This window comes from Alligator mississippiensis, chromosome 2 (assembly GCF_030867095.1).
Source record: "Alligator mississippiensis isolate rAllMis1 chromosome 2, rAllMis1, whole genome shotgun sequence".
NCBI classification, from domain to species: Eukaryota; Metazoa; Chordata; order Crocodylia; family Alligatoridae; genus Alligator; species Alligator mississippiensis.
The window spans coordinates 99,637,690-99,646,043 of NC_081825.1; positions in this window are offsets into that span (position 1 = coordinate 99,637,690).

An 8,354-nucleotide genomic window follows, 5' to 3' on the forward strand; every position below is an offset into this window, starting at 1 on the left:
AGTTCAAGGCACCTGTCATGTCAAAACCATTCTGCCCTGTTGTTGAGTTCCTGGCAACAGAAGAATGGCTCTAGTGGTTTTTTGGAGTCAAAAAGGAGTCAAAATGAAGAGCTGGTTATTTTCTTAAGGAGAAGCCCTTGCGTCTACTGAGGGATGCCTTAAGCCATAGGTATTTGACAACCACTAGCTTATGCTAACTGGGTAGGGTAAGCTCTCAGATCCCTTCCCTTCAGGTGTTGAGGCCAGTGCGTCTTTTTGAAGTTTGACTTTTCAAACAGTGGCAATTACAGACAACCATCTCAGAAATCTTCCTCCCATGCACCCAAGCCCCTGCTTGGATAGGTTGCTACAAAAGGGGCACGTGAGACTGTTGTCCTTACGATTCCTTTTACCCAAGACCCCCAAGGATTGACATGGCCCCTCGTGTGATTTGGTATCAAGTGAACTTTTAGTAGGAACCCCAAGGCTTATTACAAGCATTCTTCCTTTCAGTATGACCTGGCAAGCGGTTCCTTCAGGCATTACAGCAGCAACCTTTGGTGGTACCGGCCTCAGATCCTCTGCTGGGTGTGTGGGATGTTAGTTTCTGAATTCCTCATTGTTCAAACAAGAAATCCAAGGCTGCTCCTGTCTCCCCAGGCTGGCAACACAGAACACACGTGTTCCTTTGTTTGTTCATCACTTTTTTAACTTCTCTCATCCCAAATTGTCCAATCCTCTGGCTCTGTGCCAGCCATGTTCCTTATATGGAAACTGCTGTCCCTTGCTTGCCTAGTGCCCGATCACAGCGCTCACATTTCCCAGTGCCACAGAAGGCGCTCTGTTCAATTTTGTTGCTTAGTTCTGGGAAGTCCTGAACTATGGCTAAAAGCCTTAGCATAACTCAGTTTGCCCGCTACAGAGACCTGGGTGAAACCTTTGGAGTGTGGAAACACCGAGGTATGCCAGGTACTTCAGGCATGTGGAATGATCCACAACCATTTTGTGAATTTTATAATATTACATGGGCATGCACAGAGCTTGGGGACAATCACTAGGGAAGAGAGATGCTGAGTAGTACAGAATCCCAGGGAGATACACTAGTTTAGGGAAGCTTTACTTACCCCCCTTCTCTACTCTGCTGCCCCAGGTTGCATCAGCTAAGAATGGTATAAACTATAAGAGGAGCAATCTGCTAGAGCAGGAGTGTCAAACTCATCAGGGCCAGTGGGCTGGGAAGTGCCATAGGGCTGGTCCACAGGCCAGATCGGGCCCACAGACTGGTCCTGCATGCTGAATCCAGCACACAGGGCTAGTACAGTGTAGGCATCACAACTGCCCTGGACCATCCCTGTGTGCGTGTCAGATTCCTCACTGCATGCAGCGTGCACAGGATCCAGACTCCCGCACCACTTGCAGTGTGTGGAGCTGGGCTGGCATATGCTGCATGCAGCAAGTGAGTCCAGTCCAACACCCATAAGTTAGACTGGATGATGAGACTGTGGCTGGACCCCTGCGCTACAAAGAAAGCAGTCACACTCAATCTAGAACTGACTTAAGTCTCTAAGAGAGATTCAGTGACCTTTTGTGCATAATGGGCGATATGTTGTTGGCTTAGCCTATGTGTAGACTGTTTATTGTTCTGGGTAATGCTTTTATCTTCCAAATAGCACTATGTTCTGTGAAAGCTAGTTAGCAACTAGAAAACAATATCCTTGTTTCTAACAGCAGGCAGAGCCACAGGCACAAAACTGAAGTCACACCCACCGGGGATAATTGCAGCGTACTACAAGGGGGTTGCAGCCTTAAACCCTAGTCTGGAGGGAGGAGATTATGAGATTGTACCCAGCAAGGGTGATTGTTTCAACTGAGGTTGAGTGTTTTGAAGAGTTAATCACAGAACTGTGATATTTGGTTGTCTTAACATTTCCTTTGTGTATAGCCAGGACTGCTGTGGAGAAGCATACCCTTGTCTATTCCAGTGATTCCCAATCAGGATGCTGCGGCACTGGGGGGAGGAAAGAGAAGGGGGAGGTGTCTTGAAATCCTTTCAGGGATGCCACTCAGTTTTAGCACTGTTAGGTGTGCAAATATAAATTAGAAAGTAGACCCATAACATTTAAAACATTCTGCCCTGTTGTGGTCTGAGTTCCTTGCAACAGAAAAAGTAATCTATTATTTTTCCATAGTCGAAAAATGAGTGAAAATTAGAGCTCGCCTTTTCTGAGGGAAGCCTCAGGTCTAAAAAAGTTGAGAACCACTGATCTACTCATTCTTGCTTAATGCTTACCAAATCTCAGAAAGCCTGCAGCACTGATGCCTTGGAGCAGCCCCAAGCTTATGCTAGGAAGTAGGACCAAGACACCTTAGAGCAGCACCAGAGCATATGTGCACTCAGTACCACTCTAAACAGAGGCACCAAGATGGTGCAAACAAGCCCATAGTGTTAGATAAAATGTGTATTTTAGGAGGTAGCTACACAAGGTACTAAAAGAATTGGGGTTTAACTCTTTCTGCCACTACTAATGGTTTGGTGATATATTTTTATTGCCCCACACTACTGGCCTCTCTAAGGGCTCTGCTACATAGTCAAATGAAAGCTGAATAGAAACCAGCTGTAGAATTATTACATACTTTCAAGCGCTAACTTCATAATTGGTTGGCTCTTTATATAGCTGGAGAGTAATTTTTATAATGTGATAATTACTTTGCACCTGTGGCTGGTTTAAATTTATGTGCAACTAACCAGTTAATTGCGTAATATATGTGACATGTAGCAGAGGCCTCAGGGAATCATACCTGAATGTCTTTTAATCTCACATGAACAATTCCATTGAAGCTAAATATAGCAGGTTTTGTTGCATAAGACCCTGATTTTGCATTGTGCAACTTGTACTTCCAAACACTCTCAGTCCCCTGTGATTTAGGCACTGTGGCAAATAATTTCTTCTCAGCGCAGCGTCGTGAATGGGGAAACCAAAAATCCATCAAACTCCTTAGCAAACATATGAGCTGGTAATAGGGAAAGTTAGCAGCAGTCTACTTTCCTCTCATTCCACTTTTAAGCTAGGAACTGACAGTCAAAAAGCCCAAGGCTGAATCAATTCAGTCTTTGCAGGTTAGTCTAAACTGCACAGATTAAATTGGGACAGAAGTGAACAGACATTTACCTTTGATTCAGGAAATGCAACCACATGCCTTCATTGGCTCAGGCCAGAAGCCTGGGGGCATTGCTCTCTGGCTGTATATTCACTTCCTCTTCCTGCTGCCCCTGAGGTCTCTGGGATTTGCAGTCCAGAATTACAGCAGCAGGACTCTGCACGGTTGCTTATCACTTCTTCTTGCTTCCAGGTGCCTCTGGGATTTGTAGTCTACTTGCAGCCAGCAGTAAGTTTGAGCAGAGGAAGGGTGTTTAACCTCCCTCCTTAGCCCCAGACCTCAGGCAGGGTTTGTTTGTTTGTTTTGGGGGGGGCAGTCCCCTCCTTAGAAATGGGCTGCATCCCCAGCCGGGCTTCTACCCCACCCCCACCTTGTCAGCCAGCCCTCACTGCTCCAGCTAGGGAGCAGAGGGGTGGGACCCATCCTGCTTTATGGAGTAGACAGCCCAGCACAGGGCTGTAAGGCATGCTGGGGGATTTAACTTAAACCAGGAAAGGGTCTGGGCCAGAAGTTTCATAAACTGGTTTAACTCAAATCAGTTAAGTCTGGTACTACAGTACATTGAACCAGGTTTATCTTAAACCAGTTTCAGCTATTCTGAAACTGGTTTATGTGCACTGAGCTTCTGTTCTGTTACAGGTTTAAATCAGATTTTGATTACTTAAACTGTTTTTTGTGTAACTCCTGTCCCTAGCCTTAAGGGGCATACCAGCCTTAAATACTGAGGAATATATCCCCAGTAATTTATGCAGGTTCCCCAACACAGGAGGCTGAGTAGCTGAAGTCTAAAAATGAAGCCATTGATGTCCAAAGGTCACAAGGTAGAAGGGAATTTAGGTGGCAATAAGGTGAATAGCTTCACCTTATTGCCACGTGAACATCACTGAATAGCTATGTACCCTGCATCTCCAAAAACATAAATCGATCACCAGGATCTAGACACTGGGGGTGAAAATATCTAGTAGTTTCTGCAGGAATCCGGGAGAATCAAGCACGATTCTACAGTATGTAAATGGAAAAGGACTGTATTTGTCAAGTCTTTTTTTTTTTTTTTAACTCATGATTTTCAAACCACTCACTTTTTGCTGCCCAGTTAATAAATTGTGAATGTTTGCATTTGGCAATACTGCCTATATACCAAGAAATATGAAGGAGAAAAAGGCACTGCATGCAAGCCCCAGTTTGACAACAGCCTCTTTAAAGGCTTACTGAGATTTTATATGCATTCTAAGACTATTATCAGTACAAAGGGATGATGTGCCAACAAGTGGAATATAAAGCCAGGACAGAAAACAGGTTGGAAAATTCTGCTGCTTCAAGGGATAAAAAAAAAAAAAAGCTTACCACTCTTCAGATTCATAGATATTTGAGTCAGAAGTAGTAGGAGTTTTAATAAGCAATTGCCAGCACCACTGTTACTTCTATCAGGCAACCAGCAAACCGTCTAGCAAATTTCATTTTAAAATCCAAGGTTCACAAAGCATTTTTAAGAGGCAGTTAACTATTACCAATTTTACAGATGAGAAAACAGAAATACAGCACAGATAAGTAATTTGCACAAGGTCACACACCAAGGCCATAGAAGAGATTGGAACAGATTCTTGTTCTTTGCTCTAGTCACCAGAGAGCAGCTCTTCCCAAAACATATTGAACTGAAGTATTTTTGTATAATGTTACACAATCACTGGTGGCCATAGCCTCTGTCTTTCTCTCTGTCCTTGGCCTAAGTCAGAATCACAGGAGTGGACAAGTAATATCTCACTACAAACTAGATAAGACTTCAGTTAGGAATGTAAATATAGTTAAAAAAAAAATATCCATTTAACCTCCTCTAATTATATTCGTTAAACGGTTAACCAATAATATACACCTAGTCCCGGCAGGGGGTGCAGAGCCCCAGGCTGGTGCCTGCTCCACCCTACCCTGTTTCCTGGAGCAGCATGGTGAGCTGGTAGCCACATACATCTGCTTGGACACAGCTGCTGCTGGGAGCCACTCCCTGGGTCCTTAGACTGGGGTAGGTGGGGGAGAAGAGGAGGCAGTGGTAAGCCCTGCCAGACAACACAGCCCACCTGAAGCTATAGGCAACAGCAGCAGGTGAGGGGCTTTCCCAGCCTCCTGCAGCTGCCAGTGCCGCTGGGAAGGAGGGAGCACATTAGCTATGGGTATAAGTCCCACCAGCCTCCACTTCTCCAAAAATTCCTGCCCAGACATAAGCAATGTGTAGGGCAGGCACAGGGTGGGGGCATATGCTTCATGAGCTTGCCAGCTCCAGCCCCACTGCCACCGCCTGCAGGACCTTGCCAGCTCCAGCCCTATCAGTGGCGCCTGTGGGTGCCCCCCCAGACTCGGGAGGCACCAGTCGGCCATGTGCCCAGGCATATGCATTGAAGGTCTGGGTGGCCCTCATGCATACACCATGATCCAGGAGGATCAATGATTGCCACAAGACCCACCTCTCCTTCCCTTCTCCCTTCTGCTTGCCCTGCTGCCTTCCTGTTCCTGAGTCACTGTGCTGCTTCCCTTCCCTCCCCACTGGACTGTGCCCCACTCTAAACGTTAACTGGTAATGCATTACCGGTATAAATATACTTCTCATTTAAACATTTAACCTTTCACATCCCTGACTTCAGTACAATAGAATGTTTTAGAATAAAAGTGATGCCACACCCTCAACACTTACTGAGTACAGTTAAAACTCAAGCAGCCACATGGTTCAAAGAGTTTAGCATGAGTTAAGTGCCCTGTTAGAAATGCAAAATTGTTCCCTTTCAGGCAAGGATTTTCTTTAATAGGTCACTAAAGCCCAAGGATTTGCAACTGTTGCAAGTGAGCACATGACAAGGCCCTTACTATATTAGAAAACAATACATTTCCAGAAAATCTCTGCCCCTGCTACAAATTATGCAATTAACTGGTTAATTGCACAATAAATGTAGACTAGCCACACATGCAAATAGTTATCACATGATAAAATGACTATCCCACTATAAAAAGAATTAACTAGATCTAAAGTTAGTGCCTAAAAGTATGTAACAACTCTCAAATTAAAGCTGAGGGAAAGCCAGCTGTAATGTGTAGCAGGGCCCTTAGTGACACAAACCCACTTTCTCTGTGGTGACATTTCTATACTACATCCAAATTCCAAAACAGTAGAAGGGAAAGCATTTTACTTTTTTGTTGAAGTCAAGTATGAGAGAGCACATTTTAGAATAGTTAGAATATCTCCTCTAAGGCCAAAAGCCCTTAGTCCTACTGCTGTAGCCTTAACAGTGCTGGAAGCTAAGCAGCAGTGGATTCTTAGCCTTCCTCCAGAAACAATTATGATACCACTTTTTTAAGGATTGTGGATAATGCTAAAGGAGACAAGGGAGGCAAAAGCTGGTCCTTAATAGAATCCCCCAAGTTTCTTTAGCAGCATAGCCTGCTGGCATAACACTTGAAGGGTAGTTTGTACTGTTCACAGACTCATAATCTTTATTCTGAGCTTTTGCAAGCCTCCTCTATCTCCTGCTGTGATGTAACTCTTTGTTTCAGATCTGACAGGGCTATTCTTCCCATAGTTTGCCAGGTCTCTTTTAGGTTTCTGAATCTAACAAGGCACAGCTGACCCAATTACATCCAGCTGGGACTGTCCTCCTTGACCTGGCTTTGAACATTTCTGCCTGGTCATAACCCAAATAGCTCCACACCAATGGTTTAGAATGACCCTTTTTGTGTGTCACCCTGCAAAATCTCTAACACTTTCCCATCCTCTCAGAATTTGGGGGTTTGTTTCACTTACAGGATACTGTCTACATTGGGTTATGATACTCTTTCCTGGTACAAATGCCTTCTTTCTGCTAGCTTCTGAGGGGTGGTGTTCTTCTTTTCAGTGTTATTCAATTTTATTTTTAAAACAATGAAGGAGCAATTCTCCTACCTACAGCATTATCTACAGCAGACAGTACCTTAAATGCAAGGACTAAAAAAGATCATTTCACCATTGCCCTACTGTTACTGTTTCATCACTTCTTCCTGTAAATAACATTTTTTTCCAAGCTGCCATAGAATATGAAGGTTCCAGTACATCTGCTTCCCCCCCACACAAGATATAAATTGGACACAGTCACTTATAAGGCCACTTTACTGGAAAACTTCTGTAGGTACTACTGGTAGTAAAAAGCCACCAATAGGTAACAGTATTGAGCTCCCTATTCTTTTAGGGCTTCAGACTACCAGCAGGACATTACAGAATTAGCATTTAAGCTGAATGGAAGCAATTTCAGTAGTTTCACAAAGAAGTTTGATTTATCTCTGTTTTCAATAGTTAATGAAAGTCGACCTTACATAGAGACATTTCATTTGTCTTCTTAACATTGTACGTCAACATGAAGTAAGTTTATTTCCTTAGCAACAGTAATAGCATTGTAAGGCCACCCTTATTTTTCCTTAAACTTTTGGTAATAGTATCCTGATGCAAGTACCATGGCTACCATGAACAATTTAAATAGATTAATCAGTTTGTATATTTCCAGTTTGACTTGTTTGCTCAAATAAATATTCTTATTCTGGTAAATCAAGTAATCTTACCATTATAACACCATCAGGCCAGAGAAACTAAGACTAGAATGGAAGAGGACATAAGCACCTAAAGTGGGACTTCGTTGATATTTAGAAACCTACATCCAAAATTTCAATCTTGCAGCTCCCCTGTTGAGCTGCTACGTGATCCTGAGACCACCTAACATTCACAGATGTTTCACTGTTTTACTTGAAAGTCCCCCAGGCATTTAATGTTGTACCTCTGCTTATACTCTGCTCAAGTCTTTCCAAGATTGAGTACTGGCTTCCATTTATTTTAAAACACAGTTGGATGTGGTGATAATGGTCATGCCACCATCATATCTGACTGTTCTTTAAAAAAAATTACCCCTGTTATTTATTTTTATTTTTTTAAGAGCATAGGCACTTATTGTGAGGAGCAGGTTCTGAGCTGTAGTGTCAGTGGACAACTGGGATGTGGGTCATATGGGCTTGACCCTAGAGGATCAGGAGCCAGAAGTAGGGGTCCATACTGGAACAAAGATGTCCAGGCAGGGACTGGGAAAGAAACAGCTATCCTCCTGTTTAGCCTTCTATTAGAAGGGATGCTGTTCATAAGCAAAGAGCCATGCTTATGCAGGCAACTGAGGCCAGCTCTGAGTAGTTTGGCCACTGTAGTAATTACTACTCTT